The sequence below is a fragment of the Peromyscus eremicus genome, chromosome 3 (genome assembly GCF_949786415.1).
Source record: "Peromyscus eremicus chromosome 3, PerEre_H2_v1, whole genome shotgun sequence".
Lineage (NCBI taxonomy): Eukaryota > Metazoa > Chordata > Mammalia > Rodentia > Cricetidae > Peromyscus > Peromyscus eremicus.
The window spans coordinates 66,577,692-66,594,472 of NC_081418.1; the positions used below are offsets into that span (position 1 = coordinate 66,577,692).

The window sequence follows — 16,781 nt, forward strand, 5'->3', positions numbered from 1 at the left end:
GTGTGTGTGTGTGTGTGTGTGTGTGTGTGTGTGGTGTGTAGCACCCATTCATAACACACACATTTTTCTTATCTATATTTACTCAGAACATACCTCCCCCCACAACTGCAGAGTGAAAACATGGAATTTAGGGACCCTTTTTACCTTTCACTAAAAATCTAGCATTATAGAATTATAGGCTCGACTATGTTGTGCTTTTAGCTCTTTGATCTATAATTATTTTTTTTTCCTGATACACTCTAGGTTAGGGCTTTTATTATAGTTTGGGTATTTGTTCTTTTCTTCCATCCTCTCTTCTCTCTCTCTCTCCCTTCCTAGATCTTTGCCTCATTCAATCTTTCACTCTTTTAGAAGATGCACTAGAATAAAGATGACGATGTCCCTGGCCTGTTTCACTCCAGATATATGCTCACAGAATGGCCAGCGTTAACATTACTTTATGTGTTTGGCGGGTGTCAATGTGGGGTCATGTAAGGGCCAGGCCATGGTGGAGGCTTGGCTAGAGAGCTATATAAACAACATTTTTTTTTTCCTGCATTGGCCTGCTCTCTAAAGAGGATGGCTCACAATCTCTCCTCCTAGTAAAGGATGTTAAAGAACCATGCATTTCTGTGGTAGAGACTAGGGTGGCCAATTGGGTGTGGTCAAGCTCTCTCTTTTCATGGTATCAGAATGTTAAAAAAAAACGAGGGAAGATGCCTGATTGGAAGAAGTGGCAGAAGAAAAGCTGAGTCAGAAAGGTTGCTGTAGGCCTGGAAACAGGAACACTCATTATTCCCACCCCCTTCCTTCCCTGATTAGTTTTAAAGCAATGAAAATGAATATCACAGCTAAGTGACACTCATGATTACTCCTGGCACCTGGAAGTCTGAAACAGAAGAACAGATTAGCGATATCAGCAGCTGGGGCAGGAGGGACGTGACAAAGGAGGCAGGAAGAAGAGGGAAAGCATCCACTATGATGAGAGGAGCAGTTGAAGTTAAAAGAAGAGATGTGCGCATTCTCATTCTTGGCTTCCTTGTAATCTTGGGAAAGTCATGCCGCTTGTACTTTCTTCATACAAAAAAATTTGAGACTGCTGGGCAATCCCTAAGGGTCCCCTGCCTCCGAATCTCCATGTTAGTGACAAGACAAGACGAATCTGAGGGAGCTTGGCTGTGATTGGTGAAGGTGGCCCAACCGAGATGCCACCGAGCTTCCCGCTTCCTCAAGTCTGTGGGACAGTTTGATGGGATCTGCAAGTTTCTGTTTCTCAACTTGGGTCTAGATGAATGCCTGGCTAATAGAGAAAAGAACTGATAGTTAAGTCTGTCAGGAAGGCAAGAGATTGGGGCTATACAATTGGGGCACTCCAGGAACGTTCATCCCAGGAAACCAAGCATAGAATGGTGATTAGAGCACCAGGCTCTCATCATTAGACGGGCTAATTCTGTCAGAGCATGACAGACTCTTTGGTTTAGCACCCAGCAGTTCCTGGGAGTAAAAATTCTGGAGCAAAACCTCCATGTCTTAGACCATTTGAAAGCCGAGAGAAAGAGAAGGAATTTCACTTTCTCAAGCAACCCTGACATCTGAATTCCAAAGGTGTTCCAGAAACAGAGCATGTGGACTTGGACCCTTGACCCTCAGAGTTTTCCCTGTAGCCCATCTGAGGGTAAGCCTGCGGACAGTTGGCTGTGGAATGTCAGACAAGCAGAAGCCTTCTCAGAGCCGTGCATTGCTGTGCGATTCCCAAGAAAGCAGTTCTGTGAAGCCATTCTTATTTTTGCAGATGGCGTATCTGAGAAAGGGATTATTTAGTGATTGCAGCATTTTTGTTTTATGTGCCTCTGAGGGCAAGCGATGTTTTGTCTTCGATCAAGCCTTAAAACAATATTTATCCTGGCATCTTCCCATTTTTCTTTCCACATGGAAACTCTGATATTTTTAAGACTAGTTGTGAAATCATTCCTAGGCATGCACATTATATGGAGATCTTAGGAAAACTTTGAAGGAAAAGGAATAGAAAACGATCGTTCTTTTATGTTCCAGACATTGCAATCCATTCTGATGTTGGGCTTTTCTTGATTAGCAAGATGTAACAGAATATGGTAGTTATGCTGTCTTGAGAAGGGCAGAATATTGGAAACAGTATGGAGGATGAGGACTTGAAAAGAATGTTCTCATGACAGCATTGTGAATGCAAGGCTATCTTAGAGGTAAGTAAAGCACCAACAGTAATTTGGGATTAGGTACATTCTTCAATTATGCATTTGGTTTTGGGTAATAAAAGACATGATTTTCAATAATGTTTGGAATTTAAATATACTTGCCCCCCCCCTTTCAGGAGCATACTTACCAATGCAAGAGTTACCTCCAGCCCATTCTTGTCCATTAAAAATTAAATGCTTTTACAGTGAATTATTAAAAGCGCTAGGTTGGCTGCAAATCATCAAAGGTACCCTAAACCATTATGCAAGCAAGCAAGCGAGAAGTCTGATTAAATCTAAGCCATCAGAGCTGTATACATCCCTCAATATCCATTGCATTCGAAACTACAAAAGCAACTATAAAATGCTACATTAAGTTACTTTAAAAACTCTTCCAGGATTTTCAAAACTCAGCAATGACTTGCCTTTTCAATTAGGTATAAACCAAGAACCTTCTACCACCAAAGCTCTGGCATACCACTGCGCAGGAGTCATTCCAACTCACGCTAAATCTGCAGCAAAATTAACCTCATTTTTCCAAACAATATTACAAACCTAATGGAACCAAGGCACGCAAATAGAATTCGCTGGAAATCTTGTTATGAAGTCCTGTTCCTCCCCCAGATGTCTACTATCATTTGATCATAATGAAAAACATACGATGTGTCCTAGATATAAGAAAACCATATTGGAATGTTAGAAGTACTTAAGTATGTCTAAAGAATAAAAAGATAATTTATCATTTGGGTTCAGATGAGACAGTGCTATTGTTTGGATATGATTTGAGTGTGTCCCCAAGAATGCGTGTGTTAGAAGCGTGGTCCCCTACGTTGTGACATTGGGAAATGGTAGAAACTTTCTGAGGTAGGACTTTGTTGGAGATAACTGGGTAATGGGGGCTCTGGAGTTAGCGCTGTCTTGCTTAGGATGCTCCCCACATCATTGTGTACCATGAGTCCCTCACCAGGGACTGAACAGATGGGATGGCTCAGTTGTGGGTTTTCCTCCCTGGTAGCTAAATAAATATTTTAAACACATGTATTCTCTAGCCTTAGGTATTGTGTTATTGCAGTGGAAAATGGATTAATAACTTATATGAAATGTAAATTATCTAAGTAGTGCCTGCACATAGGAGATACTCACTAGGTGAATACCCTTGTTCTTGCTGACTTCATCTTTTTTTAATCAATAAATACGCAGGCTCCGTCATACCTACCTTATTTAGTGTAACCCACATGGTATGAATCCGGCAATGAGTGATCCTGAAGCCAGTAACTCCAAGTGTTACTGGCTTTCTTAGGGTTCAGCCATTCAGACAGCCAACCAGCTACTCACATATTCAGACACTGGTCTATTGAAATAGCTTTTTGATAAGCTAAAGGATGTACAAGAAAAAATACAGATAGAGGCATTATTTAGTGAGGCTGAGAACATGCTGAGGACCGCAGTCAGAGCTGGTGTTTATAGTTGGATTTTGGGTAGCCTGCTCCTGCCTCCTGCCAGCGTTCACATCTGTCAAGTGGAGCGAGGATCAATAATCCCACAGCTTAGTTGGAATTGCCTTGGGTAACTAATGAACCTGCAGGAAAGAGTGAAAAGCAAGCATTGGAGACCCACCTAAGTGTCAGTGGCCTCAAGTCTGCACTGGAATCTCCTGAGCATGTGCCGAGCCACATTAGGAGGGTGAGGGTAGCCCCAGAGTTCTTGCTTCTGCAGAAGTTGGAGTACCCAGCCAGCTTGCAGGATGCGAAGGCTGCCGGCCTAGTGATCCCACTCTGGGAACCACTAGTATAGGTTGTCTAATTTAATTGTTATCATACTCCTGGAATGTATATTTTAAGTTCCATTTTATAAGTGAGAAAATGGATAAATGACTTAAATCCCAGTTAGGGAAGATATGCCTTCAAAGAACCTTCAAGATCTTTGAATCTCTTCAGTAGGTAAGAGAGATGCCAGACTATAATTTGTCTCTTTTTTCCTACTACACACCACCCTGAAACAAAGAAAAGAAACATTGATTCAGGCTAGAATGAAGAATAGTTAAGTTCTTCCAAGCTCTGAGTTGAGTGAAAAGTGGGAAAAGTGGGAAATGCCACATTGAAGGTATTTTAAAATTACGATTGTTGTTTCCTCAAGAGGCTGGTGTTATTGGGAGAAACTTCCACAGGTCCTTCTCCAGGTCCTGCTGTGTGTGCTGAGAATGTGTCCTGACCTCTCTGTGCTTCTCCGGGTCTGGCTGTGTGTGCTGAGGATGTGCCCTGACCTCTCTGTGCTTCTCCAGGTCTTGCTGTGTGTCCTGAGGATGTGCCCTGACCTCTCTGTTTGGTTTTTTCTCAGGACTGTATCAGCAGTGGGCGATTTTGAGGTGACATCTCCCTCTGAGACAGAGAAGGCCTTTTTACTACCTGTTACAAAGCAGTGACTTCCTGAAGCTCCGTAGTTTTCTACGAGGACATAGCGTGTTGCTCATGCAGGAGTCACATTTGCTTTCCCTGACCCAAGACTTGTGGTTTCGGGAATCATCCATCAAACAGTCACAGGCTAGCTTACTACCTTACTCACACACACACACACACACACACACACACACACACACACCACCACCACCACCATCACCACCACCACTACCACCACCACCACCACCCAACAACAACAACAACAATTAATGAAAAAAGACACCATACATTTGAAAAAGAGCAAGGAGGAGTATATGGGAGGGTTTGGAGGCAAGAAAGGGAGGGGGGAAATGATGTAATTATATTATAATCTCGAAAATAAAATAAATAGTTTTAAATTTAAGGTAAAATCAAATTGAGACTGTGAACTGTGGCCAGTAAGGATGCAGTAAAGATGGAAATACAGCTTTCTGGTAGAGGAAGGACAAGAATTCCCTAGGTTCAGAGAGACAAGAAAACTCCCTGAGACCTGGCAGCCAATGGTTGTGCCCAGGTGGAAGAGGAGGGCATATGTGTGGAAGACAGGGAAGGGGGCGGGGCTTCCCGTCGTCATATCCGTTAATAAATGAGTTGAGCTGAATTAAGGGAAGGGCTGAGGGTGCCAAAGGGTAGAACTGAGTGAACCGCCACAATGGTTCTTGGTCATCATTTGTTCTCTCACGCGGGTAGACACAGGGAAGGATGGTATAAGGTCAAAGGCAAGCCACCTCTATGGCTCCAGCTGGTGGATGAGGGGTCCATGTCTCCTGAGAGAGAAGATGCAATTGATGTCAGCCATGGAGACTCTGCTATGCATAAAGAGCTTTAGGAGAACCAAGACCATCAGTGTAGATGGAAACATTGAAGCCACGAGCAGGACAGGAAAGCCTATCAAAAGCCTTGCCTAACAGGGTACGGATACTGCATGCACACACACGGACATGGCCACAGCTCATCTTGTGTTTTGAGAACCTGGGCTGCTTTGCACAGGGGTCTCCAAGGGTCGGAAAAACAGCTTGATGGAACTACACACGTGGCGAACACAGGGGTGGAGAAGAGGAGACCCTGCACCTTGGTCCTGGCTGGGTACCTGGAGGCATATGAGGGAAGAATCACCAGTGCTCAGGCGCTTGTGATGGTTAGTGCCAACTGCCAAAATGACAGACTCTAGAACCACTCGGACAGTCCTTTGGGCGTGCCAGTGGGGGATTATCTTGGATCACTGATGTGAGTTAATTGTGGGCTGAATCATTCTGTGGGCAGGGCATCCTGCACTGTATTGATGACTGATGGAGAAAACGAGCTGAGAAATAGCAAGTGTTGATCTCTCTCTGTTTCCTGACTGTGGATACCACATGATGAGCTGCTTCAAGCTCCCACTGCCTTGACTTCCCCACCACGATGGACTGTGCCTTGAGCTGTGAGCCGACCTAGGTCCTTTAGCTCACTTTTGTTAGGGTATTTCATCAGATCAACAGAAAAGAGGAAGGCAGTGCTGCTATCTAGGTGAGGCCTTGAAAGGAAAGACCAAAGTTTATGAATTAAATTTTCTTCCTCCCTGCCCAGTTTCCCTTGCTAGCATCCGACCACTCTCCACCCAAATAGCAAACAGGAGACTTGATGTAGACCCTAACTCAGGTTCGATTCCTTGGTGTTTGAATCTCACCTGTGTTTAAGGGATTTGGACACAGGAATAAGGAAGGCTTGATTGTGAGACTTCTGGGCCAGCTGTTGCTGAGCTTTCCATTGCTCTTTGCAGGACTGGTAATGATGTTACGGCTTCTGCTGGGAATGCTGATATCTGGTTGGAGGGAATTTTCCCATTCAGGACTATTGCATGCCCTCCCAGGAGGCCCAAAAGAAGCATACATAAAGCCAGATGGAAGCTGCAGCTTGAGTTAAGGGCATAATGGCTGGCAGAGCCCTAGGTGCTGACCCTTTGTTCCTGACCTTCTCCTGGTACACACGTGTTCCATAGCCAACTCATATGGCTATCTCAAAAAAGAGTTTATTTGTCTTGGCCTCCTCTGGGTGATGAACAACACAAAGAGTGTTCAGAGTTATGTGGACCTTCTGGAAACTTTTTCACTCTGGCCATTCATGGGCATGAAATGTTTTTCTCCTCATAGCAAACCCAGGTCAGCCTATTATACATTTCCCAGAGGGGGCATCCTGGGAATAAGGGACCGGGGACGTGACTGATGCTGAGCAGTTCTGTACCTCTTGATGCCTTGTCACAAATACACCCCCTAGCACAACAGCTTCACTCTGACGGTACAAACTCAGTCACTTCTCCTGATGGTGCCCGAGTTTTGCTAGATGCAGCATCAGTGGAGATGGAGGCTGTGGTTAAAGGGATAGCTGTTTGTTTGAGAACAAAACCAAAGTAATAGTGATCCAAGTCAAGTTCAGCCTGTCTCACTTGGGAGTACCAGGGCCCTTTTAGGTTATGTGTTTATATGTGAGCAGAATGGACCATGAAATGCCCCCTGTTCAGGAATGGGGCTGCTTTTCTGACCCTCCCCCCATTACCCATGTAATTATTGGCAATGATAATGAAGACTTACACCCCTTTGTGTGTGTCATTGTGGTTCGCAGGCTGAGCTTAGATTACCTGCTGGTTGTGGAAGATGGATTAGTGTCCTCGTCCTAATCCCCAGAGCGGTGAGTACATTGCTTTAGATGGTAAAAGGAACTTTGCAGATTTGGTTAATGATGTTACTGTGGGCAGGTGCTCCTGGGTTAGCGGAGCTGGTCCAGCACACAGTCGCAGTGTGCACGCAAGAAGAAAAGAGAGAAACAGGAGACAAAGCTGTAAGGTGGAGATAGAGGTCAAAGGAGAAGGAAGAGGCTTTGAGGAGGGAAAACGGGTCATAAGCCAAAGAACAGAGGAGACGTCTAGAAGATGGCCCAAAAGCAGATTTTTCTATTGGAGCCTCCTGTTTTAGACGTCTGGTCTGAACCAGAGCTGTAAGGTAAGAATGTACTGGTTCAACAAGTTGAGTTTGTAGTAACTGACTGCCACAGGAAACCAAGAGTGTACTGCTGATAACTGGGTGCTGTTGTAATGAAACCCCCAAAAGTGGACGTGACTTTAGACTGGGAAACAAGGAGGAGCTAGAATGTGTGTGTGTGTGTGTGTGTGTGTGTGTGTGTGTGTGTGTGTGTAACCAAGCCCAGCTTTTTTTTTTACCTGGGTTTTGGAGATTTGAACTCCAGTCCTGATGCTAGTGCAGTGAGTGCTGTTACCCACGGAGCCGTCTCCCCAGCCTAAGGCTAGAAGAATTTGAAGAGCATCATAGTGTAAGCCTAGGTTGCCTTGCATAGACCTTGAGTAGAAATATCAGTATTAAAGACTGCCTATGATAGTTTAGAAGGAACGGGTAAACCTGTATGATTTGAGGAAATAGACTGTTGCTAAAAGCATATGAGCTAGAGTCACTTTTTCTTTTTTTTTTCCCAAGACAGAGTTTCTCTGTGTAGCTTTGCGCCTTTCCTGGAACTCACTCTGTAGCCCAGGCTGGCCTCAAACTCACAGAGATCCACCTGCCTCTGCCTCCCAAGTGCTGGGATTAAAGGTATGCGCCACCACCGCCCAGCTTAGAGTCACTTCTGACGAGGGTGCAGAAGGAAGCAAGGGGCAGGCACATCACGGGAAACGGAAGACCTAACAGAAGAAAGCTGAGCAATGGAAGCTGAGTAGAGGGCACAACCTTGTTTTCCCCTGCTGCTAATAATACAGTATGAAAGGAAGCAAGCAGATTGAAGGAAGAACTATTTAGAAGAAGGAGAATTAGTACTTGAGGAGTTGGGAAATCCCCAGCCAACCCAGATTGCAAAAGACACTAAAATTCAGTTTACTGTCTGGCAAGTATGCCTGAAGACAAAAACATGGGTGTGGCTGGACTGCTTTTTGTCAGAGGTTCAGAAGGACATAAAGACTGGAGGATGTGATCACACAGAGGGCTCTGTGATGAGATTAGATATGACCCAGGGATCTGTTCGGCCACATAGCAGAAACCAGGGATGGAGATAAGGGAAATATCTCTAAAGGACACTCTTGTCTGGTGACACACGCAAGAGGCCTCAGGGCCTCCGAGAAGGTTCTATGAGCACAAACACTGTCAGCTTGGACCAAAAGGGTGAGAACGGGTAAACAAATCAAGGAGTGATACAGGACTTTCAAAATTCCACAGGCCGGAGGCAGTCTTCTCCTCCTCCACCAGACACACAACACCCTCCAAGGGACAGAAAGAATGCTTCTAGGGACCTTGCTGCCTCTGGATTCTGAGATCCCTGGGAGCAGCCCTCCCCCCCCCACCTTTCATTTTCTTTCTACAAGATATTTTTGCACACACAGAGAGAAAAAACATGTCACCACTGTGGAGAAGTCCTGCTCCTTAAAGAAAGACTCACCCATCCTCATCTGTGAGGGAGGGACGGGAACTGTTTGCTGCCTGATGGGGTGTAAGGAGAGGAATCTCTTGAATCTAATCTTGAGGAAACATAAGACAAAGATAAATTGGGAAAGAAACTACAAAATAATTGGCCTGTGGGCTTCCGGTTGTGAAGTCACAGAAGACAAGGGCTTCCTGAGGAGTTTACCAAGATGAGGAGAAAAAAGAAAACACAGAATTTGGGGTTCAGTTCTTTCTTTCTTTCTTTCTTTCCTTCCTTCCTTCCTTCCTTCCTTCCTTCCTTCCTTCCTTCCTTCCTTCCTTCCTTCCTTCCTTCCTTTCTTCCTCCCTCCCTTCCTCTTCCCTCCCTCCCTCCCTCCCTCCCTCCCCCCCTCCCTCCCTCCCTCTCTCTCTCTCTCTTTCTTTGGCAGGACCTTATGAGGCTCAAGCTGATCTCAAACTCACTATGTAGCAAAGAATGACCTTGAACTTCTGGTCCTCCTGCCTCCACTTCCCAAGGGTGGGGATTGCAGACATGCATCCCGATGCCTAGCTTTGACTCATAAATAATAACAGTATTTTTCTCTCTTACGATAACTGCCCAGTAACTCACTTCCGCCCTTCGTTTACGAAGCTCTCAGTGTGTTTCTACTGAGTGAATGAGGCAAGTTAAATGTCTGGGCTTAGGGAGCAGGACAAGGGAAAAGATGAATGAAACTTTCATTACCTAGTTCACAAAGCAAAGCCAGACTTAGGGCTCTGCCAAGTTTGACGAAGGCATTTGATGAAAAGCTTTGCTATAGACAGAATGAACTAATTTAGAAAAGTAATCAAATGCGACACTGCAGTTCACCTCCAAAGAAACAACTGCCCGGGTGTCACCAGTGATCTCCCCTCTCTGCTGCAGTCGTTAGTGTGAGAAGATAAAAACAGGCAAGCTCATGGAGGTGCGCGAAGCAGAAACAGGGTCTGGGATGTGGAAGGAGTTTTGAAGCATCTGCAAGATCTGCTTCAGTAAACCCGATTTCCCGGCTGTCCAGTGGGTTCCAAAGAAGCAAAGTCCAGAGACTTTTGTTCTCTTGTAGACACACCCTTTGCTCCCGATGGAAGGACTTTCCTGCTGCTCCGAGCCAGCCCAAGTGAGCAGGCTTCTGTCTCAGGCTCCTGGAGACAAGATGGACGATAGACGATAGACAATAGACGAGGCAGGTTAATAAGCTATCAAATGTTCTCAGGTTTGCTTCTCAAATTCTGACAGACGTGACTGCTGCTTGCTGTTGCTGTACCATGTTTGATGGCAGACCCAGCCCTTAGATTCCCCTCACTGGCTTGGTGTAAGAACACATGCACTGTATTAGCATTTTCCAGAGTTCAAGGGCTTTCTAAGACTTAATAAAAAAAAAAAAAAAAGACCCAGTTATACCACTCTTGGGCATATACACAAAGGATGCTTCATCCTACCACAGAGACACTTGTTCAACCAGGTTCATTGCCGCTCCCTTCATAACAGCCAGAAATTGAAAACAACTTAATTGTCCTTCAACTGAAGAATGGATAAAGAAAATGTGGTACATATACACAATGGAGTATTACTCAGCTGTTAAAAACTGACATCATAAAATTTGCAGGGAAATGGATGGAACTAGAAAAAAATCATCCTGAGTGAGGTAACCCAGACCCAGAAAGACAAACACGATTAGTGCCGTGTTCAGCCATCATCAGAGAAGTTTCCTCCTGCAGGAGATGGGAACATACAGAGAACCACAGTCAGACATTATGCAGGGGTGGAGGAATGACCTTGGAACGCTCAGCTCTAAATACCTAAATGGGATTACTTCATCAAATCCCTTCCCTCAGAGCTCAGGGAATCCCAGGGAATAGTGTAAGGGCCAGAGGGGATGAAGGACACACAAAAACCAAGGCCCTCTAAATCAGCATGATCAAAGGTCATATGAGCCCATTGAGACGGAAGCAGCGTGCCCAGGGCCTTCACGGGTCTGCACAGGGTCCTCTGCGTATATTGTTAGCTTCCAGTTGAGTGTTTTTATGGGACCCCTGAGTGTGCGGATGAGTGGGATTCCGATTCTTGTGCTTTCTCTTGGGCTCTTTTTCTTTCTTTGGTTTGTGTTGTCCAACTTTGATGTGATAGTTTTTGTTTTATCTTATATTTATCTTGTTATATTTTATCGTTATCTCTTAGAAGCTTGTTTTTTTCTAATGATACAGAAAGGGAATGGATCTGGAAGGGTGGAGAGGTGGAGAGGGACTGGGAGGAACAGAGGAAGGAGAAATCATAGTCACGGTATGTTATTTGAGAAAAGAATCTATTTTCAATGAAAGGAAAAAATAGTATGCTATGACTTTACATACACAAACTAATAACCATGGGACTTCTTGCAGGGTTCTGATGTAGCCCAATGGGTAGAGACTTAAGCTCAGTCTTTCTGAAATGCAGAGTATTTAGCAAAGCTCCTTGAGTATTGCCACATGATCTGTGAGGATCCCTGTCCATTTGTTTGGAGGACCTGGTTACTATGACTTCTAAGATCCTCTTCCATCCTTCTAACTCCTCACGTCATCCGTGTGAGAGTCTGGCTTCGTGCAAGGCAGTCTAGATTGCAGTCTAACCTGATGGATGGCACAGCCAGCCGCAGCAATTAGGCAGCCAGATGACAAGATGGCAGAGACACAGGGAGAGCACTGGAGCACACAGATAAGGGCCAGCAAACACAGACCGTGAGCTTTGCTCATAGAGTATCTGGACATGTTGTGTCATTCCTATTAGATGCTTTTGCATCAAAGTAGACATTTGGGGAAAACTGCCCAGAGGGCGATTTAAACTAGGCAAAGTGATAAGGAGAATGGAGGACATCAAGGGATAGGAACAGACAAAGTGGACATGTGCTTAAGGACCAGAAAAAAAAAAATGTACCCAGGGCATCTTAAAGTTCATTTAGCAACAATAACCATAAGGCGGCAGTTTGGTGTCCTGTACTGAGGTCAGAAGGTCTCAGATATTTTATCTCTGCCACACAAACGTGGTATTGTCCTCGAAGCCGATGCCGTTCTTTAAAACACCGGGGTGGGACACCCTAGATGATCCTGTGGTCTGGTTAGTGTGAGCGTTTTAGTCAGGATTTCTATTGCTGAGGTCAAACACCATGACCAAAGCATGGAGGGAAGGGTTTGTTTCACCTTCCAGCTTACAAGTTCATCACTGGGGAGGCAGGGAGTGCGGGTGGGGTGGGGTGGGGTGGGGTGGGGTGGGGACCAGAGCAAGAACTCAGGGGGGACCTGGGAGCAGGAGCTGGAGTAGCAGCCATGGAGGAACATTGCTTACTGGCTTACCTCACATAGCTTGATCAGCCTGCTTTCTTATAGCACTCAGGCCCTCCAGCCCCGGAGCAGCACCACCCACAAGAGCTGGGCTCTCCCTTGTCAATTATCAATTGAGAAAATAACAAATAACCACAGGCTTGTCCACAGGCCAGTCTGGTGGGGGCAGTTTCTCAACTGAGATTCCTTGTTCCCAAATGACTCCAGCCTGCGTCAAGATGATACAAAACTATGCAGCACACTGCCAGCTTTGTGTTGTGAAGCAGGAGAAGGACATGCAGGATGAGACATAGGCAGGCCCTGCTCTAGGAGCCCTGGCTGTCTTCAGTCATCAGAGGACAGCTTTGGAGATGAATGGGGAGTTATTAAATCATTTCAGGAATAAAGCTGGGTAGAACTTGACCTCCTAGTGAGACTAAGACGGCTAGAGCTGACTGGGAGGATTAAGAAGGCAGAGACTCTCCTTATACATCCTGGAACATGTTCCTTTTCTCAGTCCAACATGTAAGAAATACCTATTTTAACCCTTCAGCATGGATTAACCAGCCCATTAAATTGTCCCCTAAGCAATAATAAAATCCCAGGGGGAATCAGGCATAGATCAGATATGTTTTGTTGGGCAGGAGAGTGGAGGGAAGGGTACAGATGTTCCCAGGGCTCACGTGGGCAAGGTGAGCCTATGTTGGACCTTCCAGGAGGCCCAGGAAGAGCCCGAGTGCACTGGTACATCCTTGGGAACTTGGACTGGAGACTGGGTGCAGTAGGCCCAATGGTGGAAATGGATCAGCCAAGCACAACTAGCTCTTCCCTGGCTCTGTGTAAGGCAGGCTCTGTCTGGAGCACCACATTTAGTGCAGTGAAGGAGAACCAGAAACACCAAGAAGGGAGGCTTTCAAGTGTGTGATGAACAAGAATGACTTCAAGTATTTACCGCACACTCATGTTCCTAGGCTGGGCACACAGGATTCTGATTGCAGGTCTGTGTTGCAGCCTTGGACTCTGCATTTTCAAAACATGCTGGGAGATTCCAGTGCAGGCAATTAGTGAATTACGTTTTTTATTTAATTTTCTTTATTTTTATTGTTTTATGTATATGTGGTATATGCGTATGTGTATCCATGGGCAGGTGTGCTTGCCGTGTAGAAACCTGTGGAGGAGGTCAAAGTTGGGTAACTTTTTCAATTGCTCTCCACCATATCTTTTGAGGCGGTGTCTCTCACTGAACCTCACTGTTTTGGATTGGCTGGCCAGCAAACCCCTGTGAGCTACTTAATGTCATCCCACAGTGCTGGAGTTACAGACACACAGTACCACGCTTGCTGGTTTATGTGGGTTCTAGGGTGATCAGAACTCAGGTCCTCATGTTTTCATAGCAAGAGCTTCAACACTAAGACAAGCCTTCAGCCCTGATGGGTTATAGACAGAACAATATTTAATCTGGATTTAAATATTTTAATTGAATATACGTTCTAATCTGAAACGAGCCATAGCCATTTGGTGCATTATTTCGTTGGTGTTTAGCTCTTCCTCATCTGTAGCTAATAATACATGCTGTATATTATTGCTCCTGGGAATGAGCGATGCTGCCGCATCTGGAAGGAAGGAACACACACTTGGTGGCATTCCTTTCTACTGCTATGGAAGTAGGTTTCTCCACTACAGTCCCTATAATCTTTGGGTTGAGATGGCCACAGAAAACCTCTGTCAGCACTTCCCCCAACAAACACTGTTCAAATAACTTGTACCATGAGGCAGATCGTGTGGTAGTTAGGGGGCTTCCTGGCATGTTTGGGAAGGGACCAGAAGGTCTAGGATATACAGGAGTGAGTTGAAAGCCACATATCCAATACATCCATTAGAGAATGGTGACAGCAGGAAAACTTGAGTTACCGGGCCGTAATTTCGTTTCAGGACTCTGGCAATAGCATAAGCCGCTTGAACACTTCCTTGGCAGTTTAGGAAAACTTGGCTCTCTCTACCTCACCCCACCTTCTGCCTTAGAAGAGTAATAGCCCTGTAAACTACAATTGTATTAAAATGCATGTATTATATCTCAATACGAGCTTTTCATACAGGTATGAAAACGCTCTTGACTTAAACTCCGTGAGTGACAGACAGGCCTTGCTTTTTACACTAATGCAATTAATCCAGAGAAGATGTTTATTTTGTAGAAATCAAAAGGTCTTGCTGACTGAGCAAAGCTTCCCAGAAGGTCACAGACTTGGAGTTGGACTACTCTGGGCTAACAGCTGAATCTACAAACAAAGACAGGCAAGAGAAACAAGCACATAAAACAAACACAAACACAAACACAAACAGGCAAGAGAAAGAAGGCTAGTTGGGAACAGACAGGAAAGAAATAGAGCCAACATTCCGTAGACTGCCGCGGCTGTGTTGTGGGGAGTGGGAGGGGCCCTGAACGCATGAGTCAGTCGGACTCACCGTTAAGAGAAGTGAAGGAAAGCTAGGAACCAAATAGGAACCAAATCCTACTCTGAATGGCAGAAGAAATGGAAGTGGAGGAAGAGAAGAAGACAAAAGGAAGGAGAAAAGGAGGGATTGGGACAGAGAAGAAGACTGGCACCACAAACCTGTTCAGTGTAGGGTGCTGTGAAGGGAGTGCTGGGCTGTCAGGGCAGTCCTCACTGCTTCCACAAGGGGGCGGACTCTACTCACTGAAGAAAACGCCAACTGCCAGATCATCAAGTCCCTGGGAAAGTTAAAAGTCTCATCCCTGGGAACAGTACTGGGTGGATTAAAGGGGAAGAAAAACCTGACTTTACTCAAACTTCGAGTTTCATACAACATAAAATTACAGCTAAAATGACAACAAAAGACAGTTTGCCTTGCCTTACTGTTTTAAATGCAGATGTTTTCCCTCTATACTAAAAGGCATATACATATACATCACACATGTACATCATACACACACACACACACACACACACACACACACACACGCACACGAACACACGCACACGCACACATCACAGGTGCATCATTGTCTTAGGAGTTTCCGAAGGGTGGAGAACATTTTTCTCTGTTTTTGCTTCTGTTACATTTTCAATACAAGACGAGAGTGCATGCAAATGTGTGTGGGTCAGTTAAAAAAAAATCATAAACTCCCAGCCTCTGTGCTAGAGGAATATTGTTATTTGGAGAGTGGTTGAATTTAACCAAATTACTGCAGCTTGTTCTATGGTGCTTCAAATGGAATCTCTGCAAGCAGCTGATTGCTTCTGAGAATAGCATGACTGGCATGCGAAATGGAAAAGTCTGAGCTGGGACGCTAAGGGAAATCTGTTTCTCTCACCCACCCACCCCCAAGTCATTAAATATTATTATTTCTGAAAAGAACATTCCGATGTCCGTGCCGTTTTCTTTCTGGTAGAATTTGTCCTATTTTTGAACGATATAGATATAGCCACCTTGAGAGCATGTGTGTATTCCAGAATAGACAACTAGTGAATTAAAGCCGCGTCTCTTAAAGGCGAAAACACTCTGTGAAATGGTGATTGGGTCTCTGAGATAAAGATCACACCCCAAGATTAAAAGGCATATGGAATTTTATTATCTACGATTGAGGATGGGCTGAGGAAAATGCAAATTTGCTCTTCCAAAAATAGACAAGTTTAGACAAAGGGAGAGCAAGGCTATTGAACAGTGGATAGAAGATCGACTTCATTAGCCTCACACTTGGCAATGTGCTTTAGGTAGCGACAAAACTTAGTTTGAGTGAGTATCATTGACAATGGCTTTATTCACATGGCCTGTTAAATCTGATAACAGGGAAGACATGAAGGGAAGCTTCTGCTCGACAGAAAGGGGGTGGGGCCCGTCACCCCTAGTCTCAAAGTGTAATGAGCCAAACGTTACCCCCAGTAAGACTCCTCACATAACATTTTATGAAGCACCATCGTCCTAGTCGAGCCCTGCACCTCCGTAACGCCTGTGGTGTGCTGTGGTGACTCAGATGATTGTTTCCGGGTGTGGTACTTTCTCTCTGCCCGTCTCACAAACTTCGTGCCAATGTCATGAAGCTCTTGCAAGGAAAAAAGAAAGAAAGAGAGGCCCTCTAAACTCACTTCTGGTTCATAAGAAGCAGGAGGACTGACTATAAAGAATGATTTACTATTGGTCTCTGCCTTACAGCATGGAAACTTGGAAGAAGATCAAACACCCTCTCCAATTTGGCCACCACCTTCCTGGTTTTGATAGTGTTTTTAAATGAAATCCCTGACAGTCCCTGTCAGGGCTATGAATTTGTACGTTACAGAAATCGTCTTTCAGAACTGTCTGGAACACAGACGTTAGAAGGCTTTGGAATGAAGAACTATATGGGGCATCTGGCCTTTTCTCTGAACATTGATGTGATCTCTTATCTGGAAATCATAGGCTTTGACCCAAACTTTTGAGGTTCCCTT

The 16,781-nt window shown here is 45.0% G+C and overlaps 1 protein-coding gene across 1 annotated transcript in view; it reads right to left on the minus strand.

Moving 5' to 3' along the window:
* The window catches only part of Npvf (neuropeptide VF precursor), a 32,642-nt gene extending 17,599 nt beyond the window's left edge, over positions 1-15,043 (minus strand). The window contains exon 1 of the mRNA XM_059256661.1: positions 14,949-15,043. The gene's annotated coding sequence lies outside the window, so the exon portion shown is untranslated. The remainder of the gene's footprint in view (positions 1-14,948) is intronic.
* Between the last annotated feature and the right edge of the window lie 1,738 nt (positions 15,044-16,781).